Source organism: Lepidothrix coronata, unplaced genomic scaffold, assembly GCF_001604755.1.
Source record: "Lepidothrix coronata isolate B3197 unplaced genomic scaffold, Lepidothrix_coronata-1.0 Scaffold14, whole genome shotgun sequence".
Taxonomy (NCBI): domain Eukaryota; kingdom Metazoa; phylum Chordata; class Aves; order Passeriformes; family Pipridae; genus Lepidothrix; species Lepidothrix coronata.
Window position 1 is genome coordinate 4,400,342 of NW_016690194.1, and position 23,779 is coordinate 4,424,120.

General features: G+C 37.2%; 1 long non-coding RNA gene across 2 annotated transcripts in view; it reads left to right on the forward strand.

Annotated features, from left to right (window-relative positions):
• The window catches only part of LOC108493081, a 34,404-nt gene extending 11,288 nt beyond the window's left edge, over positions 1–23,116 (forward strand). Inside the window, exons 2-6 of one of the 2 annotated variants that reach the window (XR_001873326.1) lie at positions 957–1,040; positions 10,521–10,583; positions 12,613–12,696; positions 17,314–17,371; positions 23,070–23,116. This is a non-coding gene — a long non-coding RNA (uncharacterized LOC108493081). The remainder of the gene's footprint in view (positions 1–956; positions 1,041–10,520; positions 10,584–12,612; positions 12,697–17,313; positions 17,372–23,069) is intronic. The other variant, XR_001873327.1, reaches the window with a different exon arrangement.
• The last annotated feature ends 663 nt before the right edge of the window (positions 23,117–23,779 follow it).

Sequence of the window (23,779 nt, forward strand, 5' to 3'; positions counted from 1 at the left end):
CTCAGAACTGAGCAGATAAACCCATAACTCAATGTTTCCTAGAAGGCGTAAAGAAGATGTTTTCACTCCTCTTCACACTGTCTTAAAAGCTCATAGATGATTCTAACAGTGTATGAACCACAGAATGTATAATGCGAAGAATTCTCTTCCAAATTTTAGCCATGCTCTACATTACAAACCCTGGGCCATGCTGTTAACAGAAACTCTTGAAGGCATTCCAAAAACGTTTCTGCCAGTGTGAGTATCAACTTTGCCACTCTTTGACATGGAGAGAATGTACTTTTCCAAGATGATAGATATTTTGGCCAATGCAGAGCTGTGAATTGAAGACCTTGGATTTTACTTCATCAGTCCCTCTGTAGAAGCATTTCATAGCCTGATACTGTCAGTTGGGCTAGCCAAGAGTGCTCTCCATACACGCAGGTGGACAGGCTCCCAAAGTGGAAAAAAGGTAGGATTTCTTTTTAATTTTCGTGTACCTCCATGAAATTAGAAATTTCAGTCTCTGCTTAGGCTTAATACAATTCCAGTTGGACATAAGAAAAAGGCATGGTTTAGCTGAACTATCCATCCACCTTTAACAAAGTCTTTTAAATTATCATCACTACAATTAAATATATGGAATGAACTTTAAATAAATTTAAAACAAAGGCAGAGATGCAAAAGAACAACATTATTTTCTGTGGGTGTTGGCTGTAACAGAGCACCTTCGAGGTTCATACCTGCATGTACTGTATATATAGGGTTGTCCTACACGTGTATCCCAGGATTAAACTCTGAAAACATTTCCATTTTGCATAAAGCAGTGTTTATGAGAATACTTAGGGAATCCTTGGGTAATTCTGTTGTTGCACAAGAGCCCACTCTGCAACAGAACTTTGACATTACAACAGTGAGCCTTATACTGCCTTCAAGTTTCTCCTGTCATCTAACAGAAGTCCGAATTACATTTTCAGGTTCCTCTTGAAGGACACAGCAATTTATTGATATGTACCAACAACGTTCACAGCAGCCACTAACCTGGCATGCAGCTGCCTAAGGTAACCAGTTCTGTGTCAACACTGGAGTCCTTATTTCTTACAGACAGACCTAGATACCAGCTCCATTAGCCCTCAGCTGTAGGGAACTAGTCATCTTTCCTTTCACCCACAGGTGATGAATATTCTCTGTAATTCCCAACTTCAGAAAAAAATAAGATGGAGATAGTAGCAGTGGTTCTGTGTCCTCTAAAGCACTTCACTGTATAAGTGAAAAAACACAACCCTGCTTCAAATCCCTCACTTGTTGATTTCAGGATATGAACCAACACTGAAGACATACCAGAAAATATTTTGCATCTTTTGCACAGTAGGATATGCTCTGTAATAACTCCTCAAACCAGACCTCAGCAGCCTGTAGCTGAGACCTTGAAATGCTGACAAGCACACAGATCACCTGAAACGAAACTGAATGAGGTTTTCAATGGTTTTGAGTTTTCAGGTTCTAGATGAGACAGATGACTGTGGATGAGGACTCTGAAGAACCAGAGGGAAAAGACTACCATCAACTTTTTACTCCTGGCAAACGGACACGGGTGTCAGGAGTTGGAGGGCATGTGCTGCATGAATTTTTCAGACCACCCTCAGTCCATACATCAAAGTATCAATAAACTTAAACCTTGGTTCATGATATCCATGTTTCTCAAGATAAAGGTTTAAACAGATTATTCTATTGGCTTCATTTTCCCTCTCTCCCTAATTGGATAAATAAGTTGATAATTATAGGTGTGATTTCATTATTTACTTTTGGGGCCATTTTAACTTTCATTCCATGCATAATTGCGTGTGTGCGTAATCTCTTGTTAAAAAGTCTTTCAGCAAACCTGGTTTTAGAAAACAAAAAAGGGGGAGATGTAGATCAGGACTCTGAAGAACCAGAGGGAAAAGACTACCAGCACTGGGCTGTGGCATTGAAAGAACTCGCGGAAGAAGAGGAATGGATTTGAAATAATGGACTTGTTTAACTGAGATTGTTGAATGGAGAGAAATTACAAATTTATGGCTGTTTTAATGTTTTTTAAAAATGGTTTGTTCCTATCCCCATGTTGTAATGGTTTGTCCCACAAGAGTTCCACTCCCTTCTCATGCATATTCTATTATTATCCCTCCCTTTTATGGTCTGTACCCAATCGTTGTTTCTCCTTCCTAAAATTCCTCCCTTTGTTCACCATACTCTGGAAAGTTCTCCCAGCTCCCCTATAAAAGGGGGAGCCATTTTAATAAACTGGTTCACTCCTTTTCACCCTACAACCTGTGTCGAAACCTGAGTGAACTTCCCTGTGTCCCTAGCCCAGCTGCGTTAGATGAGTACCTCTGTTTTTCCTCAAAAGGTGGATTCAATGCTCAAGTAACCCTCCTTCATTTAAGAAGTGAATTTTTATCTGTATGAAATACAAAATACTATTAGAGAACTCATAGATGAGATGCATAATAACATGTAGAAAGTTGGGGCAGAGAGCAGTCTCAATGTTTTTAAAGCTATCATATGAAGTTAAACCAATATTTTAATAGGTATGATGCAGTTTTTACTTTCATCAAGTTCTGGCCCAGACACTCTTACACTGGTGATTTGGATTTCTCTGTCACACTCTTCAGATTTATTTTAGATGTATAAATCATCATCATGGCTAGGCTTTGTAAACGAAGATTTGAGGAGGACTCTACACACACTTGCTACAAGCACGCTGGTGGCTAAAGAGGCCAATGCGAGATAGACAAGTCTGGTTGCAAAAGGCACAGCAGAAAGACTCCTTAGGTGGTGTCGACAAGATACAGTTCTTTGTGCATTGTCTTTTCTCTTCAAGAGTGATCCTGCGTGTGTTCTTAAAAGAAGCAGGAGTGCTATAGATAGTGTGTCTCCAGACCTCCCGATTGGAGGCCAGAGTAGACCAGTGATGATGATTAATATGGCCCAGGCTGAGATGTTGTTTCAGGGAGTCCTTGTATCTTCTCTTCAGGGCTCCTCTCATGCAGCAGCCGGTGGCAAGTTCACCATAGAGCAAGATCTTAGGGAGGCAGTGGTCCTTCATCCTGGAGACGTGTCCTGCACAATGCAGCTGTGTTCTCAGCAACATGGCCTCAATACTTGTCATTGCTGCCCATTCTAGAACAGATGTATTGGTCACATAATCTGACCAGTGGATGTTTAGGATTGAACGGAGACAGCGCTGATGGAAGCGTTCTAGGAGTTGCAGGTGGTGATGGGAAATGACCCATGACTCCAACCCATATAAAAGAGTAGACAGCACAATGGCTTTGTAAACACTGATCTTTGTACTTTTCTTCAGGTGTTTATTTCACCAAACTCTTTTATGAAGCTTTCCAAAGGCACTATATGCCTTTGCTAACCTGTTGTCTATCTCTCCATCAATCTTACCATCCGAGGAGATGAGGCTACCGAGGTAATTAAACTGCTGGACTGATTTGAGCTCTGATTCACCAGTGGTGATATGGGGATGATGGAAGACTTCCTGAGGTGCTGGTTGATAGAAAACTTCTGTCTTCTTCAGGCTGACTTCCAGCCCAAAGAGCTCAGCAGCATCTGCAAAGCAGGATGTTAAACGCTGCAGAGCTGCTTCTGTGTGGGCAACAAGGGCAGCAGAGTCAGCGTAAAGCAGCTCCCGGATAAAATGGTTTAAGGTCTTAGTGTGGGCCTTCAGTCGCCTTAGGTTGAAAAGGCTTCCATCAGTACAATATTGAATGTAGATACCATTTTCTTTGTCGAACTCTGCTGTGGCCCTTTGGAGCATCATGCTGAAAAAGATTGTGAACAGAGTTGGTACAAGAACGCAACCTTGTTTCATAAGACGTATAAATATGTAGATAGGCAATGTTTTGACAAAAAATTGACTCAGATGTTTTCCAGAATTGTAATCTTCCAAGTCATCATTTATGAAATGCATATTTTGAGAACAGAAAACTTGTTTATGTCAGAAAGCAGTCTTGGCTCCCTTATGCCTATATACTTTTTCATACAGTCTTATGATTATTTGTTTAAAATATTGGTGATTATACTCAATTTCTCTTTTAAAATTTGATTTTATGTTTTATTAAAGCAATAACAGCACTCTGTAGTTGAACAAGGAGACTAGATGAGCTCTGATAAAATAAGATTGAACATCCCTCTCTGCCAAAAAAGGAGTTTCTAACCTTCTGCATTTAATGAGTTTAGACTCACAGAGCTGCAGTGAGAGAAGGACATCCACTTCTTCTAAAACAATCCTTATTGAGATGTCTATGCCCAGTTAGACATTGGATGCTTTTTATTTTATTTGCTCAACACCAGGTATTGAGGAAATTGGGTTAACACAGCTTTCCCTTCTGAAGCTATTGACTTTAAAAAAAAAAAAACAAAACAAAACAAAAATGATAACAAAACCACTTCTTGGCCACTTTTGCCCTATGAGCTGTGGAGTGCACAACAAGCAGTCACTGAACAGTATTGTTTTCTACCCATCACAGTGCAAAAAGCTCTGATAAATTGGAACAATAAAGGCTTCAAGCATTACAATCAATACTTAATAGAATAGTGTAAATCCAGCTTGTGTATGACTTGGGGATTGCGTTCTCTCGCAAAGAGCAAAAGATTAATGCACAGCAGTAGAAGTGCATCTTTTTTCCCTGCAGTCTGAACTGTAAGAGAAACACAATAATGTGCTAAAGTTGCTTTGCTTGTATTGTGGAGTTATTACTACTTTTTTCAGCCTAGCTTAAAAGGAGCCAGAGAGATGTTGTGTCTCCCAGAGCTCTGTAAAAACCAAGTTAATGGTATTCTCAGTTTTTAGACATATTCACACATCATCCATCTGGTTGGGAAGAAAAAAAACCCCAGATTTCAATAACAAAAATTGTACAGATCTGCCTTTAGGCAACAGAAAATGCATGTCATAAGGGAATAGCCATGAAGTGTAAAGGAGTGTTTAGATCTTAGGGCTTATTGACTGGAGACTGTAAAGGAGATGTGAAGGATGTGTGAAAAATCCTAAATAAAAGAACTCGAATAGCATATAATGTGGGTAAGAAAATGTGCTAGAAAGGAAGGCAATTGTCACTAAAGAACATGGTAAGGGGGGGTAGGATGGAAGAAATTAATAACAAGAATGAAGATAAGCAGCATTCTGCATCCAGGGCTTGGTTCAGGTAGTATGTTGTATTCTGCAATTCAGTCAATTGGGTATGTTCCTATCAGAAAGAACAACACTCAAAATGTACAAATTAATCTTTCCTCTCTCCTCTTTGTCTCTATCAGGTTGTACTTTGACTTCAGATGAGGAAAAATCAAACTCAAGAGGCAGTGGAAATGTCAGAAACAGCAAAGAGAAATCATATTTTTAATGCTCACTCCACCCATTCAAGAGACATTACTAATTAGAAAATCCATTTGACAAAAATGGCAACTGTAAGGCATATAATATTGGGTTTTGAAGTTAAACAATAGAACAGGAAGAATGAACAAAGATTGAGTTATAACCTGTATTTTTTGGATGCACATAGGAAATATCATGCTTGGTCATGTGCATTCCAATATCGGGTCCAAAGCCTCTTGGAAGGTTTGGGCAAAGCTTCTTCTTTTTTTTTTTCCCTTCTCCCTTTACTGTTCAAATGACGCAAAATGTCATTTTTCCACTTACATGAATAGAAGACAAGCATAGAGGTATGCTTGGGCCTGGTTTCCTGCTTCTGCAGGAAACACAACAAGGTAATATCTTTCTTCAACTTCTAAAGCCCATAATGAAAACTTTCTGTACAAGTCATCTTTCTGGAAGAAAAGAAGCTAAAACTGTCACTTCTGTATTCCAGATAATATGATCAGAAATTCTGCACTGGGATATCAAAGAAGAAAAAAAAATTGGTCAGAATAGTCTGAAAATTTCTGTTCATTGTTTATTCATAAATCTAAGTCTTAGCTGTGTATTAAATAATAAATTAATTTTTTTAACTTAAACCCAACAAGCCCAAAAGTCTAGGTTCGATTTGAGCTAGTATTCAGTAATAAGGTCTAGTAGAAAAATCAATACTTCTATAAAAATTTTAGTTCAATCCTTGGTAGCACAAAAAAAAAAAAAGTAGAAAATATTTAAAAAGCTGTAAAGAAATAACAAAACAAAACAAAAAAACCAGAGAAAATAATTAAGCCACTGTACAAATCCATGGCATGCCTGCCTCTTGAATACCATGGGGTACTAAATTTTCCATCTTGAAGAGTGAATAGAAGACCTGGAAAATGTTCAAAGGCAGCAAGAAAGCTAATCAAATCCTGCAGTACTGAAGAACAATTAAATAGGCTTATACTCATCAGCCTGAAAAAGATGCGAGACTGGCTGTGGTGAAGTTTTATAAAATCATGGGTGGCAGAAAGGCAGTGGAAATGGAACTACTAGTAAAGCAACAGGAGTAACATTTCCTTCTGTCTGGAAAGCTGAAGCAAGATCACATCCTGCAGAGGATATACCGTACATATACTACTTTGTGCTGTGCTAGCATTTCTCCACTTCACCTGTATGTGTGGCTATGTGCAAAATGAAATGGGATACAGCAATCCAGAGTCTGTAGAGACGAAATAATGCAAAAGCATTGTTTTACTACCAACACCTTACTACCAAGGCATTAGTTGCAAGGTCAACCATTCTTCCTGTCTTTACCTACACACCACTACAGAGCTTCACAGAGTTGAAGTTTATTCTCCCCACAGACATCTGACTAGTATGCTTCAAATGTCTGAAAACAACACTGTAGTTAATAAAGCAATAGAATATATAAATTAAAATATCTCATAAATATCTGATGAGAATTAACTCAGAGACTTCTGTGGTCAGATTAAGATCTCTATAGATATCCAACCAAAAAAGTTTGAAGAAAAGATAATTTTCAAGTATTAACACTGCCATATTATTCAGAAAAGAAGTTGACACAAGGCCTACTTCAGTTGCTGACCTAATTTAACAAAAAGTCATCTCATGGGACAGACTTTTAGTGACTCTGAGGACAGAGCTTAAGAAAGAGATGAGGGATGAAAACCTGCCATATGCTATAACATATGTACAATAACATTTAATGCTTGCACTTCAATGAATTAATGTCAACATCAAGCTCTCCAATTTAAGCATACCATGATAAATCCCAAAATGAGTTTTACACAGAGAACAGCCACATTTATATAAAAAAAGCCTGGAGAGTTGTCCAATACTATTACTCTTCTGAAAAGCTAGTAACACACATAAGTACAATATTTTAATTTTAAAATCTGACTGTTTTCTGTTACAAATGACACTAAAGTTAGAGCATCTGATGGTAGAAACTGCACCAGGTAAAATGCCCCATATCTCTTTTCGCGACTTTTCGACAGGGCCTATATGAATTATTATTATTATTTACCACTTGTACCCAAAGGCCCCTTCTAGCCCAGAGACACACTGATTCGTTATGTTATAAATAGTAGGCAAATTCTGGTCCTACTCAAAAGAATTTACAATCAATGACTCCTCAAAGATTTTATACTGTCCTTAAAATACAGTTCAAGAGGTTTAACTGACTTCATAAAAACTGAAGATTTCTCAATATTAAGTTTGTAGAAAGATTTTCGTGGGACATGAGCTTATGACCTCATCCGGCACAGATCATCTGAGTTTGTCTACAAAATCATGTTACAAATATGTACAGCATGAAATGGGAATTCATTTAAACCTATTTGGAAATGAAAAGAAATGACATATATATTTTATGGAAATACTGTAAAAGGACATTTCTGAAACTGCTCCTTGTGGATGAGGTTTGTCAGGATTTTGAGAACTCTTAGAAGTCAACTTCCTTGCTTTGTAACAAAACAAAACAAAATTGAACAAAAATCTAGTATGCCATTTTTAGAAAAAAATTTGTCAATTTGATATGTTCAATCACTGGAAAGGTAAACAAAACAGCCAAGATTTCATTGGAAAACTGTTTGAGAAAGCTGGGTTCTGTTTCTATAGCCATGACTATAAGTACCATGTGAAATCAACTACAAATACCACATGAAGTCATACTGAAGCCATAGTAGGCTAGAATTTAGAAGAGATTATATCTCTGTAAATAGATGTTCCTCAGAACTGTTTTAAAATATTGTAACTTTCAAGAATAGGGAATGTGTACAAGGCCTGTGTACAACCACAACTTTGGAGAGCAATGTTTGGGCTGGGATGAGTGCTTAAAGGAGGAAGAAGTTGATTGCTTCTTTATCCCCCTGATATTTGCTGATAATTTTCCTGGCATATCTCTTCATTACATTTCTCAAATATAGAAGCAGCTAAGTTTTACCAATATAAATGTGATTTCACCAATGTTACTTCAGGTAGCAAGCTGCAGAAAGAGGAGAAAAACTGTCCTTCAACAACTAACTTACAGTAACTCACACTGAATTTGTACTACTATCAAAACTCAAAATATGTATTATGTATTTCTCTATCATTCAGTGCATTTGAGAAACAAGAGGCAGTTCTATTTCTTTGCCACTTCCAATGTGCAACGAAGATAATTTTGCCCATATTGTACAAAGGTACATATTTGAAAGCCCGCTACATATGTAGCACATTGACAAGTAGTGGCATAACAACAGAAAAACAAAGAAAAACACAGAAAAAATCCAGGGCTCCAATGTCTTGATTATCAAGACCAGCTTAGTTCTATGTTCACTTTGTGCCTCATTGTCCCCAGTTGTAGGCTATATTTTCTAAATTAAAATTTACAAAACCTCTGTTTTGGTGATGGTCAGTTAATCCTTTTGCAACATTATGGAAGTGCTAAGTACTCTAAGCATTCAAGATAGGATAATGCAGTACATTTGTCCCTTCTTCACATAGATTTAACACAGTGAAAACTATCCATACATTACAACATATGGCAGAATTTCAGTATCTCTTCGTATACCTGATTCCTCATTCTTAGTGTAACCAAATGGCTCTTTCACAGGGGGATGCTGAACTAAACTGGGCCACAGACTGAATTATTTTTGTATTTTGTTAGAGCAGGTTGATGAGAGAAAACTGAGAAACCAAAACAGACAACAAATTCTTTTTCACCTTAAAAGAAAAAAATAATTACAATTCAAAGTACAGTCATGCCATACAGAGCACATGCATTTTTTGGCTTTTTCAATAGACTTTTAGAATTTTTTTTCCATCCTCCTTCTAACAAACCAATAGCATTAAGTGACCAGTAGATGGTAATTTTTTTCTTATTCTAGCTTTTTTCCTCAAATCCTTTCAGAAAATGAACTTTATGGTACATACTAGAATGCTCAGTTTCAAAATTACCTTCAAAATTACCTTAAATTTACCAAATAAACCTCTGCACTCAGGATTTCAAATGCAGTCAAATTTTTCAGCTCTATTTCTTTCCATTTTAAAGGTGAAGCAGATGCTTCATTCTCAGTAGGCTGTGAGTCTCTATACCTCTACACTATCATATCACAGAAATATACCAAAACCTTTATTACTATTTTACAAAGAGAAATACTGGAGACTGGATTAACTATGAGAACAACTGAAAATAAAATCTTGAGTTGTGGTATGGAATCTAATATTTTCATAATCATCATAAAGAATGGACAGTAAAATCTTGACTGTGTTTTCAAATGAAGTAAGAATGGCACTCAGGTCAGATGGAAAACTGATTTAAATAATCATAAAACTTGATTTATGCACAGTACATAGTTTTGAATACCCAAAAATATAATCCTATGGAAACAACAATTTCAGTAGATTACTGTCCTTACCAGTATCAACTATAAATGTTTTGCGGCCATTAAGAGAGTTCAAGGAAAAATAGGAAGACAAATGCTCCAATAGGAGCAAAATCTGTAGGAAGAGAATCAAGATCCCTGAAAAATGAGCTGCGAAAAAGATTGAATTTCTACATCCTTTCTCATTTTGCTGGCCTGCTGAAGTCAGCTCTCGGTGCTGAAGTTAGTGCAGTTAAAGAACAGTTACCACATTTACATCAGGTTGCAGGGACCTAAAATTGAAACAAAAATTGAAAATGGCATCACAGAAAAAGGCTTTTTTAAATAGTTTTTAGTTTATTTTTGCTTCAGCTCTACACCAACAAATTCAGTGACACAACTCCAGCTGATCAAGTCACATTTCTAGATGTGATAGTACGGAGCAGAGCAAAAGCACTCAGGATAACCAATAAAGATACTAGAAATTTCAAAATATTAAATAGTTGAATTAACTCAAGTAAGCTTAAGTATATATGTATATATAAAATAACTTTTAAGCCATGTGAGACCATTTTACAACACACTTTTAGCAAGTAATGCCTCCAAGTCAAATAATTTATGATTGAATTGTAGAATTTCTTTCAGAATGTTATCTTCGCTTAATTTCAGACCAGAAAGAATCCACTGGAAGAACGTTGGGAGTTTTGCTTCAAAGACCATTGTACTACTGAAAATTCACTCCTCAGATCCAGTGTGATTCTGTTTAATTCTTTCCTTTGCTTTATTAGACTCATTATGGCCACTTTCTGGAAGAAAGGAGAGGAATTACATTACCTTACACCTTTCACCATGTAAGTAATTAGAAACTAGTATTAAATTGTCATTTCTCATTCTGATTAATTAGAATATAGAATTTTTTATATATATATCTTATTACTGTAAAGTATTTTTGCTGTTCCTCGAATCTTTCTTGTGACGAATCACTTCCAAAGTTCCTTAGAGTTTTCTGGATTAGGAAAAAATAATCAAATTCCTTTGGGTTTTGTTTCTGAAAAATAGAATGTCAGCCACCAGAGCGTATCACAGTAGTTGTATATACATAGAAAAATACAGAAACTCATATAATTTTCTTAGAAAGTTATAGAAAATAGGATAATGATAACCTAGTCATGTGCCTCATCATAAAGTAGATTTTATTGTATGCATGTAGCAGAAGTGTAACCAATATATTGCTGATGGAATCAAGTCATTAATAAGTGTTTGGTATCAAGGCGTACCAAGGTGTCTGTTGCTTCATGTTAATTTGGACTGAAAACTAGAGGTATTTTTACTATTTTTAAAAAAGAGCTGTGCTGTAACAGTCCAAGATCTTTTTAAGCTGTCACTGGAGAATTTTCCACAGCCAAAAGTAAGTTAATCAGAGTTCATCTTCAGATGTAAGAAAGTGTCCCAGAAATTATTTAGTGAGTTTGAAGACATAAAGCAATGTAAAACTAATCCATATATAAATATTTTCTACAGCGACTTGCTGTCTAAAACAGCAGCATAATCATAGCCTAAATCTTCAGGAGTCAGATTTGGAAAGCACATAAGAATGACAAACAAAGCTTTTTTGTAATAGGTTTATGTATAGGTAAATATGCCTGCAATTTACTCAGCATATGTTTGACTGCAGTTAGGCAGATGAACTGGAATGAAACAACTAGAGGTTTTTCCCCTACTTCAGTCAGACTGAAGCAAAGTTGAGTCTTCCTCAAATGCAAAACCAGCTCATTAACTCTTTTGTTAGGTTTGTGTTACAACTTCCCAATAAACTATTACTTAAATATTATGAGGACAGGCAACAGCAGGCTAATTCTCATTAGCATCAGAGTTTTGCCCAAACATTTTTTATTTCCATAATTAAGCTGGAAATCTTTACAAAAACTTTTCTTGTAGATTTTCATGTCTGTACAGCCTAGCAGGAAAGAAAAGAAAAGCAGGCGAAACTGAAAGAAACTTAACACCTCAGCAGTATCTTTCAAAGTTGAATGGTTTGAGATTCACAGTATGAAGACCTGATTTCCTCTAATGGACATTATATCTGACACCAGTAGTTTTCTGTATAAAATCAAACTCAAAATGGTGTATTTCATGTACACATATATGCAAGTGATTCTTTGCAGCTTGCACAAGTGTGGTTTTGCTGTACAGGCAACATACAGCCCAGGTTCATGCTCAAGCCACATGAGTTCTATTAGCATGTCCACCTAGCCTGAGCATTTTGATCAAGCAGCTTATGTTTTGCACCATGCAGAACAAAAGCTGCTTCTACAGAATAAGCCCATCTTGATGGATTTGAGGCCTGTGCATCCCAGTATACTGAGATGACCTTGTCTTTTGGATAAAACAGGACCAGTTTCTGAATCAAGAAGCAAAGAAGATCATAAACATTCCCTCCTAAAGGACCATTTTTTATTATCACATCTACATTTCCGCCTATGAATAATACAAAAGCTATATCTGGGGAAGCTGCAAAGACTGCAGAGAAATTCAAAAGCTGTCTTGGCATCATGAAAAATACATCTCAGGAAGAGTCGCAGGGACAAAAAAAGTCATAACAAAAATATAATTACATGGCAGATGTAACATGATGAGCATAAAAAAGTAATTACACAAAATGACTGCTCACAACAGCAGAAGATTTATGTTTTCAGGAGCTCCCTTTAGTCTCCATATAAATGAATTTTGCCTTAATTTAGTCAGGTAAGAGGAAGAAGTGCAAGTACTTCATCTGTTGGGTGGCCTCTTTCTGAGTTTTAAGAGCATCAGTTTTTCTGCATGAGATGCATGCAGGCTAGTAGCCAGATAATTGTACATTTTTTGTGTTCCACTTTGCAGAGAGATATCTGGAAGCTGAGCCACTTCTTTAGACTTTGACAAATGTCCTAAAACAAGCTTATCTTTCTCCCTATTTGGAACATGGTGAGAGATACTCTGGGTTTGTTGGGCAGGATGGGGGGCATCTTTTACCCTTGGTGCGTTTTTTTTTTCCTTTAGAAAGGAATAGACTTCAATGACATTATTATATATTTCAATATGTATTCTATCACAAATAGTTCCTTTGAGTAAGAGAGCTGGTTTCAGCTGGGACAGAGTTAATTGCCTTTTTACTAAAAAAAAAGATTTTACAAAAACTTTTTGGTTTGGGTTTAGTATGAGAATAATGCTGATAACATACTGATGTTTTAGTTATTGACAAGTAGTTCTTACCCTAAGGCAAGGACTTTTCGTTTTCCCATGCTCTGCCAGCCAGCAGGTGCACAAGAAGCTGGGAGAGAGCACAGCCAGGACAGCTGACCCAAACTGACCAAATGTCATGCCCAGTGTATTGGGACCCATTGATCTCCTGCTGGAGGGTGGGCTGGATATCATTCAGTGGGTGCTGAGCAACTGTTTCTCTTGTTTCTCTTGGTAACTTTCCCTCTCTCTTTTTGTTATCTCCCTTATTATTAGCATTAGTAGTAGTAGTTGTTGTTGTTGTAATTATTATAATATTTTACTTTATTTCAATTCTTAAACTGTTCTTATCTCAATCCATGAGTTTTACTGGTTTTTTGTCCTGATTCTCTTCCTCATCCCACTGGAGGGGGGCACGGGGTAGTGAGTGAGCAGCTGCATGGTATGTAGTTGCTGACTGGAATTAAAACATGACAAGCAGGCAAACACTGAGTCTTAAAACCACCATAGGGAGTCTCTCTGTATGTCTTTCTGATCAGACAGAGGCAGCAGGATATATCATCTCAGATTTAGTGTTTGACAGACTAGTGTCTCTATACACAGTCTGAAAGCAGTAAGCCTGTTTGGAAAAATGCTTGATAACTTAAAGGTTCTATTTACTAATGAGTTAAAAGCTACTTCTAAGAAATCTAACAGTTCCCAAAATAAAGCAAGAGTGGCACAACAGTCAGTAGTCTAATTCAACAATTTCAGAAAATAACACAGCAACAACCACGAAGATTCATTTTGATAATATAATAATAAACAACTCTTTCTTGTGTACCAACAAAATGAACTAAGTCTCTAACTAAATGACATGAACAAAGACTTCTTCTGTATAATCTGAAGAATAAGGAAACTTTCTAGCTTTGACATGAAATTATGTGGAAGCATCCTTTGCTCAGATTCAGCGGGCAGTATTGCCAAGTGAGGAATCAACTGAAATTTTTAATGTGCTTCTTTTACATGTTAATTTATGAAAAGGTCAGGTTTACCTCACAAAACAAAACTACATGTTTGGGCCAGGTTTGACTCTGGATTGAGTTCTGGACTGTGCAACATACACGCGACATCACAAAAATCATTTAAGCACAGGAGCAAAGTCAGCTCAGGTTTCAGCAGTTACACATCTTAGTTTCAAGCTTCTAGACTGTCTATCACTCACTAAATATTTTCACAACTGATTCATGGAAAGTGTGCTCTGGAAATTATTATTAATAATTGCTTCAGTGATGTAATGACAGCAGGGTCTGCTTCTGCTCCTACTTCATCCTTGTGGTGAAGAATCAGACCTTTCAACTATACTTTTTAACAGTAGCTTTTGTATGCTTTGCTACACTTTTCTAATTTTTTATTACACTTGAACGGTGTGGCTGAATATGCCTAACACAGACTAGTGCTAGCCATCTGGGCTGTATTTCACTGCCTACAAACCCAACCCACTCTCTGTAACTTAATAGCTTAAATATCTTTTTCTTAAATACCTCTGTCTCATCTACACTGGACACTGTCTTGCTGATTAAAATGTTAAGACTGAAAAATCCATTAATTGTTTCTACAATGGGCTGCAAAATACAAATAGCAATTTGTTACATTCAGTCTATAATTAGGAGTTTATATTTTATTTTCTGCCTTTTTATCCCTGCAAATATTTGGTTTTTCCTGACTCTATACCAAGCAAATCTTTTTCCTGTTTCATTCACACTGCCACGCTGCATCTCTGTTTTGGCCAACAAACTTTTGCTGATCTACCATTAGACAAAAATTTGGAAATTTGTATCAATTTTTAAGGGAATAGTTAAGATCATTATGCATACATATACAAATTTAATTCAAGAAGTCTATGTCCCTTTTACAATGAATAACTTCTAATTTTTCAGTTTAAATCTAGCAATCAGCTTCTATGGCTGAGGGTTAGCTTATTCCTTTGATGTTGGCTAGTAAGGATCCTTGGAACAAAAAGATATGCAATAAGCCAATAATTCTGCCTGCCTTTCTGCTGCTCTTGAGGGTATCTCAGTTCTGGCAAACAGACGGGTAATGGGAATTAGAAGGAGGGGAAAAAAACAGCAATAAAAAGATAAATCACAAAAGGAAGGAAATCCATTTGGGCCTTGGCAGCAAAGACACTGCTCAGCTAATCCATGCTGAGTGCAATCCAATACTCCTTTATATAATCCTGTTCTTGTGGAAGAAAATTAAAGTTTAATGCAATAAAGGCTGACACAAATCACTTTTGTTGCTCAGGAGCAGATTAAAGAATAGTTAAAATCATACAAATCTGATTTATTTTCTGTTGTTGCTGCTTTATTTTATAAAGTGGCATATTTATTTTTTAATTCACAGCATCAGTTTTTGATTGTTAAACATATATTCCCAATTTAAGAGAGATTTTGTGATGGAAAGAAAATAGTGACAGGAAAGAAATGATTAGTTCTTAAATGGTACATGTTAAATGTCTTTCAAAATTACATAAATTTTTCATGTTTCATATGAGTCCTTGCCTTTAATCAAGGAGACTTTAAAATAAGCATAAAGGAAGTAGAGTTCTATCATTCACAATTGGATCTGTACAGGTCACTCCCATTAACTATCACTCTTGTATACATACGCATTTGTTGTTCTGCAACACATCAGAGATCTGTCAACAATGGAACAAAGTGAGAATTTCTGCAAGAGAGACAACAATGTGAGAGTGTGGTGACCCTAATCTTCCATTTTATTACTCCAGCCATCAGCCTTAGCGTGCTCTTTGTTGGCAAGTTGAACTGCAAAAAACAAAACAAGACAAAACAAAATGAAAACAGACCCTGGGCATATTATACTTCACACGATACACTCTTTCATGACAGAAAAGGTTAGAATTTATCTGAAATGTTGATCAGACTTATGACTGTGTTGGAATAGGATCAGGTTTTTAATTTTCTTTGCCTTTGTCCCCAGCTCCAATATATCCTCTCGCACAAAATCCTTTGGGTAATTTCCCTACTACTCTTCACATTGGTGGTACAACATAACTGCAGAGTATGTGGAGAGAATGCAGGAGTCATTGAATAGTTATCATTTTTCCCAATAGAGCTGTCAAAATATTACCCAAGGCACTTGAGAAGTTTGTGAAATACTATATGGAAGTGGAAAGGTTGCATAATTTCTCCAGTATTTCACTTTTTCACATATATTTTTGCAGCAATATCTCTGCAAGTGTATGATGCATTCTTACAGAGGGAATGGGCTTCTGCTGAATAGAACTGGTGTTAAAAATATACCTTAAAAACATGCAAAGACTTATTTTATTTTCCTTGTATTATACTTTCCTCTTTCAGACTGTAGGTAAGGAAAAGCTAATGTCTTGTGGCAGTTCAAGCCCTCATTACAGTTAGATTTAAGGGATTCTCCAGAACAGGTTTTTGAGCAAGCTATTTGCCTGGAAATGCCACTTCGTCAGGAAGAACAGAAAGGAAATAAATCACAAAAAAATACAAAATCTAATATCCTAGGAGAATTCTATAGGAAGAAAATAAAATTTGAACAGTTTTATTGTGTCTCTGTGACACCCAGACAACTTTTTGTCAGAAACTATTCCATATCATCTTGACACCTTTTCTTACCTTACACTTGTTCTTATCTGTGGTACAAAGATTAGGCCATGGGAAATTGCACCAGCCAGGCCAAAGTAAAAAGGTAACTTAAGAATTATCTCCTTCCTGAATTTCAATATGCATGTCTATTTAAAACTGAGAGTTTATCAAACTGGTTTTTTTTCATCCTTTTTTGTTTTATTCCCGTTTTTGGGTTTTTTTACTCCAGTTTTAAATTGGACATATTTCTGGTTTGTTTTCTTTTTTTCTTTGAAACACTGATTCCAATTTATTTGGCATGTAGAAACAAGTCAAGAGAGAGTATATGGCAAGATTTGTATAAAGTTATGAGGACATGGTCCCAACAACCAAGTTTTAGTTAGAGACAGTGTACTTTAAAAGACTAGAATACTTCCAGTAGAGAAAATGCAAGGGTCTCATTTTCCCTCTTTACCTCTTCTGTATCCGTGTGAAGAACACTACAACAGCATATTTTATTACCCTATTATATTGTGATCTACTCTAATTGTATGGGATGAGTCAGCAGTGGCAAAACTCAGTCACTGGTGTCTGGAGTGACATTGGATCTGTAGGTCAAGCCCTGCTTTGCCAGACCACTTGAATTGGTTTCCTGTGCATTGTGGAAAAGTATTAAATGCAGTGCAGAAAAGAGGAATGGGGGATGGGGTGTCTGTTTACATGTAACTATGTGTCTGTGTATATGTGTTTTCTAATCTCTTTGCAGCTTGCCAGCCTGAAACTGCAAATGTCATCATCATGAAGGCAGCAGTTGAATCCAACAGGTGGGGTAATAAGCCATGACGTTTCTAGCAGGTTTATTTGTAAGGGGTGTGCTGCATCAAGACCACAGACATAGATTTTACTCCTTGTCCACATGAACTAAGGTGTAAAGTTTCCACCTCCAGTACACTTTATGACCTTTCAGGTGTGTAAACCTCTAACGTATATCATTCTCATCTTTGCTGGTTCAGCTGCCAGATGGTGACAACCTGCTAGACTCTGTGTCTGGTCTAATGGTGATTTACTGCATAGTAGAATTAAAGCATTAGCATGGTATTCCTGTCTACCCAACCTAAAGAGCTTTTTGGTGGTTGTGGGAGAGGCTTCCTTGAGGAAATTGCAATATACAGGGATTTGCTGTGAGCCTATTGCCACCTACTGCCAAGACAGTTCATAAATTTACATCTATGACATCTATGCTCCAGTTTTTTTCATTATAACTCTTCCTTATGACAATTTAGTAGCTGCATTCTCAATAAAAGGTCAGGCTGCTACTGAAGAGTAACTCAAAGCCTTTATTTCATTTACAATTTTTTCCTTATTCTAAAGTATAAATACGTTAGAAAAACAGATCTCATTAAAAGGCAACGTATATTTTTAAAGTTCTAAATTAGTATGTCATTTACATCCAGTTACTTTACTGGTGTCTGAAGAAACCTTAGGGTTCTCCCTCAAGAAGAACAAGGACTGGTTTGATTAAAACAATCAAGTGATCCAGGAATTGTTGAGGAAGAAGAGAACCGCCCACCAAGCACACCTTGCACTGCCATCCTGTCACGTGAGAAAAACAGCCTTTCATCTTGCATGCAGCAAGCTCCAACAGAAACTCCATGACATCCAGAACAAGTGGTGGATCAATCTAGCTGAAAAGACACAATTATGTGCAGATACAGGTGATCATAAAGGATTCTATGAGGCCCTGAAAACAGCATATGGGCCTACATACCAGGTCCAAAGTCCTCTACTCAGCGCAGATGGTCAAACGCTTCTGACAGATAAAACCTCCATTCTGAATCGATGGTCTGAACACTTTCAGACCCTTTTCAGTACTAGCCATGTAGTCCAAGACACAGTCATTCAGTCCATCACACAACAACCGGTGAAGTATGAATTGGATACTGCCCCCACTTTAGGAGAATCCCTTAAGGCCATTCAACAGGTGAAAATCAGCAAGGCAGCTGGGGTTGATGGAATTCCACCTGAAGTCTGGAAACATGGGGGCCTTGCACTCCATGCTAAATTTCATGAGTTCATACTACACTGTTGGGAACTAGGTGAACTACCATCAGAATTTCGTGATGCAGTCATCATCACCCTATATAAGAAGAAAAGAATTAAATCAGACTGTCCAAATTACCGTGGTATTACTCTGCTCTCCATTGCTGGCAAAATCCTGGCAAGAATACTCTTGAACAGACTAATACCCGCTATAGCAGAAGGAATTCTACCTGCATGTCAGTGTGGTTTCAGAGCCAACAGGAGTACCACAGACATGGTATTTGTTCTCAGACAACTGCAAGAGAAGTGCAGGGAACAGAACAAAGGTCTCTATGTAACCTTTGTTGATCTCACCAAGGCTTTCGATACTGTAAGCAGAAAAGGTCTGTGGCAGATTTTGGAACGTTTAGGTTGTCTCCCCAGTTCCTTAAAATGATCATCTCACTCCATGAGGACCAACACGGCCAAGTCAGATATGGCAATGCACTTTCTGAGCCCTTTCTAATAACCAATGGTGTGAAACAAGGCTGCGTTCTCGCATCAACCCTATTCACAGTCTTGCATGATGCTCCAAAGGGCCACGGCAGACCTCGAGGATCAGGACGGTATCTACATTCGATACCATACTGATGGAAGCCTATTCAACCCAAGGCAACTGAAGGCCCACACCAAGACCTTAAACCATCTTGTCCGGGAGCTGCTTTATGCTGATGACGCTGCCCTTGTCACCCACACAGAAGCAGCTCTGCAGCGTTTAACATCCTGCTTTGCAGACGCTGCTGAGCTCTTTGGGCTGGAAGTCAGCCTGAAGAAGACAGAAGTTTTCTATCAACCAGCACCTCAGGAAGTCTTCCATCATCCCCATATCATCACTGACGAATCAGAGCTCAAATCAGTCCAGCAGTTTAATTACCTCGGTAGCCTCATCTCCTCAGATGGTAAGATTGATGGAGAGATAGACAGGTTAGCAAAGGCATATAGTGCCTTTGGAAAGCTTCATAAAAGAGTTTGGCGAAATAAACACTTGAAGAAAAGTACAAAGATCAGTGTTTACAAAGCCATTGTGCTGTCTACTCTCTTATATGGGTCCGAATCATGGGTCATTTAACATCACCACCTGCAACTCCTAGAACGCTTCCATCAACGCTGTCTCCGTACAATCCCTCCTAAACATCCACTGGTCAGATTATATGACCAATACATCTGTTCTAGAACAAGCAGCTGTCACAAGTATTGAGGCCATGTTACTGAGAACACAGCTGAGTTGGGCAGGGCACGTCTCAAGGATGAAAGATCACTGCCTCCCTAAGATCTTGCTTTATGGTGAACTTGCCACTGGCTGCTGCATGAGAGGAGTCCCAAAGAAAAGATACAAGGACTCCCTGAAACAACATCTCAGCCTGGGCCATATTGATCAACATAACTGGTCTACTCTGGCCTCCAATCGGGAGGTCTGGAGACACACCATCTATAACGCTGCTGATGCTTTTGAGAACACACGCAGGATCACTCGAGGAAAAAAAGACAATGCAGAAAGAATTGTGCCCTGCAGAATTTACCACCTAAGGAGTCTTTCTGCTGTGCCTTTTGCAACTGGACATGCCTGTCTCATATTGGCCTTTTTAGCTACCAGCGCACTTGTAACAAACGTGGGTAGAGACCTTTCCCAAATCTTCATTCGCGAAGCCCAGCCATGAGTGAGTGACTTTACTGGTGTCAATAAACCTATTTTGCATCCACACCATTAAGAAAAAAAAAGACCAAAATGTCTCTGACTTTCTCTTCAAATTAGTAATAATAGTAATAAATCTTTGGTTTATAAAATAGAAAGTTCATAAAAGCTTATTCTATTAAACAATCAAGTAATGAGGGTTAACTTTATTGAAAATAATCTTCTTCCATTCTAAAATATGGTCATTAATATTACTTTAATGTAAGATGACTTAAAATGACATTATTATTTGCATGCAAGATAGCAAAAGTCAAAGCTAATATGCTCTGTTTCAAGAAAGCTTTTTTTTCAACACTGCAAATATAAATATGGCAAATTTGGAGAAACAGGGGAGTAAATAAGAGGTTCAATCACAGATTCAGAGGAAGAGTAAAATTAACATCCAAATCTTCCAGAAAAAATTTCTAATAACTTATATTGGTTGAAATATTTTTCTCTTCGAATTAGATATGGCCCGCAGTAATTTCAGCGTATGATGAGGATTATACCGTTTGTTTTTTTTTCTGCCACAAACTTTTGGTTTTGGTTGTGGTTTTTTTGTTGATTTTTTTTTGTTGGTTAGTTGTTTTTTTCTGGAATCTTACTTGGAATGCCTCTTTCAACAACTGTGCTATTTTAAAATAAATCTTTATGTATGTGTTTGCTACTGAAGCTAGAAGGTAGTTCTTAATTACAAAATTAAATTCCTAATTCCTTGCTAAATTTTGTAAGACTACGTATACAAAAGTATCCTTTCAAGTTAATCAGATATACTCAGCTTTGTTCCAGTTACTTCTGTATTCAAATTTTCTGCCCTGTCAATGTATTACAGTGTATTTCTCTGGAACAGATTAAAGATTTCCTTGCCAAAAATCACACTAAATTAAAAAGACAAGTTTAACCATCATTTCCACTGATGTCAATGACAGGGGTTTTGCTGAATTTGCTGAATACTTTGAAAAAAAAGTAAATTAAAAAATCATTTCCATAAAGTGAAAGTGCTCTCAATACTGCCAATCTTTTCCTTTGGTAAGGGTAAATTCTTACAAAATCAGTATCAGCAAAAAAAAGCAGAAAATTCTCCACGAAAAAGTAAATCGACTCAAGCACTTAATATATGGCAGGCTATCTGCAATACAATCATTCACTTCCAGTTCATCAGCTATAAAATAGGCATAAGTATCTGTCTGTGTGGTATTTGACTGCAATGTCATGTTGACTTCAGTGATATGAGTTGTCTAAGAGTGCTTGGTGAAGAAAAATTCTGGAAATTCTATATCAAACATGAACTGTGGGCAGTGTCTTCTCCAATCTGTAGGCAGGCTGGCACATGGTTATAAATGACATGAAATGTTTCAGGTGTGAGAGCTGAAAGTGTCTGCTACTCCAGACAGCATCCTTCTGCAACTCACTTCCTCCATCTTTTCCACTGCTCGGGTACAAGGCCTAACCAAGTCCCTAGCTTCCCGCTGACAAATATAAAATGAGTTTGCATGTCACTATTTGAGACTTCTGCAGGACAATGAAAAGCTGAAAATGTAAGGATTTCACAAATATAACAAATATTTTTTAAAACAATAATAACTGATACAGTAACAAAATTAATTGATTTCAACCTGTGTATTTAATAAATAAAAGAGCACACAGTGGAAGAAGGTCATCAAGAATATGTGGACCAAGTACTTGTACCAAGTACCAGTCTTATATCTGAGTGACTATATGACTTCCTCATCTCTCTGTGCCCCTGGTCTCCTCCTACACCAAAAGCCCTGAGCAGCTCATCCCACACCAGGTCAGAGCCACCTCAAATTCAGTGTTCCCTTGACAGCAAATGTACAAAGTCATTCATTCATCAATGTGAAGAGCCCACCACCAGATAAGAGCTCATGGAATTGTGACTTCCCATCTCCTGAGAATTTTAGTGGAAACGTCTCTTACACCCACAGATGTATAATAAATACCAGTAGAAACCCTGTCTAATAAAGGTAAAATTTAAGGTTTAACAGCAATGACAGCTTCAAATGCCATCCATGTTCAGGACCTTACAGTGCTCCAAAAAAAAAGCTCCAAACAGCCTGTCCAATCTCAGACACATGGTGGAGCATGGCTTGTTGCTGGAGACCATGAGAGCATGGCAGCACCTGCTGTTTAGGCCTACTCAAGCATATTAGAAAACTGGCTGTTTCTCAATGGCAGTTCTATTGACTAATTCCATGCCAAAAATGCATTTTAACTAAGAGGTAAAATATTAACTGGTAAGGGACTTGGGAGAGAGTGTAAAGAAAGAACATTGTTTTATATCTGTTGTACTATAGGATTTCTACTCCACTTGTGCTGTGTTCTTGTTTTACAGCACAAATATATATTATATGCTCAACCAATTCTGTTCAGTCATTTTTTAGGGGTTATCCTGAAACCTGTATTGCTTTTAGTAGTTCTGCCACTGCTGAGTAGAATGAAGTTTGTACATTTGTAGTATAAATCTGAAACAATAATTATGTTTTTTTTTTTTTAATTAAGGCATCACACAGTACTTTTGGTTGTTTTAACTATGCCATTAGCACCACTCAGGTACATTATTACAAACAGGCAGTAATGGTATTTTGCTATAGTGCAGAGGCAAAAATGGAGCAAGATACTCTTTGAGTGTATTCTTTGAAATGACAGAGATACGATCAACCATAATATAATGCATAAACCCCCTCAGTTCCATTAGATGAACAAGAGGTGTTTTTAAGATAAACATTACTTCTTGTTGCTTTCTCTTCAAGTTCTAGTTTGGGAATAAAGGTCTTTTCACCACGGAACACCGAGTGGAACTGGTTCACTCTCTCCTCCTGCCTAAGGGAGACTGTGTGACTAATTCCTCTCCGGGAAACCCAGCGGAGAGTCCACACTCAGATCCGTTGCATTTCTGGTCCAAATTGGCATCTCTTTACTCTGTTGAGACCTTCAACTTGACCCCAAAACTAGATAAAGCTGATTAGCCAGTTTCCTTCAAGATAACGATAATAACCCAAGAGAAAACTATCAGATGATTAATCCAATCTGCAACCAAAATGTGGCTGGTATAATCCCACTGGTATTGGAGACCTGAACTCTACTTTTAAAATGTGTTTGCAGATACTGCAACATTTGTTAGGTTTCTTTACTGTATGTTTATCTTGACTCAATGTTGATAAATAGACTCTTGTGCTGTAAAAAAAGTGAAAATAAAACCAAAAATTTTTAAAAATCTGAATTCCTTTAATATGCATTTCAGAAGAAACAGCATGTAATTCACTGAGTTATGAATGTCTGGCCAGATTCCAACTGCTTATTAACCAAACAGATTACCAAGGAAGAAAAGAGGGGAAAAAAAAAAACAATCGTCAAAAAAAAAAAAAAAGTTCAGCAATTGAAAAATAGATGTTATATGAACTCTCACATATAAGAGTTCTGTGAGGTATTTTAATCAAAGAGCTTGATTTAAGCTCCCAGT